We start from the raw sequence: 1,516 nt of genomic DNA on the forward strand, positions 1-1,516 counted from the left end.
CCAACTGGTCAATGGGTTAATCAAATGAATAGTCATTTAATATAGAAGAATGGTATGATTTGGGATTTAGAAAAAAACTGGGGACTGTGTGTCCTGACAGGGAGCTCCAAGGATTTTGTTGTTGAGAGTGACAAGGACAAAAAGAGAATAAAGTCATACACATAAGTGTCTAACAACATGGGGGGGAAGCAATGACCTGCTATAGTCCTGAGTTTTGACCTCATGGTTACTTTTCTTGACCCAAATCTCTTTGATGATGTCCCAGGACACAGGTCAGATTAATCCCCACATGGAGGGGGGGGTAGAATTACAAGGCATCTGACATAATTGTCTTGGGAAGGCAGGCTTCATTTGCAACTCTGATACACTTTCACAATTTATTTTTATATGGTAAGAGGAAAAGAAGTATGATGGTCCAATCATCACAGAGGAAGTGAAATGATTGTGGAAAGCAATCAAAACCAAAGCCTGGTTTGAGCATCTCCATCCCTTTGAGAATGTCCAGTTACATATTCAAGAGGCCAGTTACTAGAATCACATCCTATCCTGGCAATGATGTCAGATGTCATCAAAGGGAGGAAATCTTGGACCTGCCCCAACAACTCTGCTGGCAGAAGAGACTGCAAGGTCTCCAGGCCTGCAGAGTACAGGAGAACTGTTAAGTGCTTTGGACCTTGCCAAAACCCTGCCCAACCTTGCACCTAGTAGCACAGGTGTATCCCTGCCAGGTGAGCTCGCAGGTGTTCTGAACTCCAGTCTCATGCCCACCCCTGCCTGGTCTTCAGATTCGGCAGAGATGATCCCAGGAGCTTGTCTGTACATCCCACAGCTCCTTTGCAAACGTCTTCTGGTGACTGAGGAAGATATCAGGAAACAGGAAGGGAAAGTGAAGACGGCAAGAGACAGACTGGCGGTAGCACTGATGCAGACACACTCGCTAGTGAGGCAGGGAGAGTGAGGGGCCAAGAAGGACATCCCGACAAACACGATGAAGAAAACAGACGACGGTGCAGATGACATGGAGCTCACAGTACATTAATGCCTCCGCAAGGGTCCTGAAGTCTTCTTCCTTTGACCTCTTGAAACTTTAAGATATACCAATAATTTTCTTTTCTTTGATTCCTTTGCATGACAGAAGATACAGACAGTGATACTTCGGAGGTGAGAGATTGGGTTTCAGGTGAGGAGAGAAAGGAGATCTTTCCTTCTCATTTTGTTCTCTCATTTTCCTTTACTGAGTGTTATCTATTTGTATTTTAAGACCAAGAGTTATCACAATCAGGGTATTCCTTAGAGTTTTGCCTTCACAGTCACAGAGAAAACATACATAGTCCAAATGGATTGTCCTTTTTGTGTAATATTGCAATAAATTCCAACATAATATTTCACTAAAGAGCTGTTATATCTGTCTTCTCAAAAAAGACACCTACTTCTGGGTCTCTATTTTTCTGGTATTTGTTGCATGTGGAATCACAGTTGCATATAATGAGATACTAGATTGTCCCTTTTTTTAGAT

The 1,516-nt window shown here is 42.9% G+C and overlaps 1 pseudogene; it reads left to right on the forward strand.

The window, feature by feature from the left end:
* The first annotated feature begins 410 nt into the window (after window positions 1-410).
* Window positions 411-978, forward strand: LOC131402194 (methyl-CpG-binding domain protein 3-like 1; annotated as a pseudogene).
* Window positions 979-1,516: the final 538 nt, after the last annotated feature.

The sequence above is a fragment of the Diceros bicornis genome, assembly GCF_020826845.1.
Source record: "Diceros bicornis minor isolate mBicDic1 chromosome 30 unlocalized genomic scaffold, mDicBic1.mat.cur SUPER_30_unloc_6, whole genome shotgun sequence".
NCBI classification, from domain to species: domain Eukaryota; kingdom Metazoa; phylum Chordata; class Mammalia; order Perissodactyla; family Rhinocerotidae; genus Diceros; species Diceros bicornis.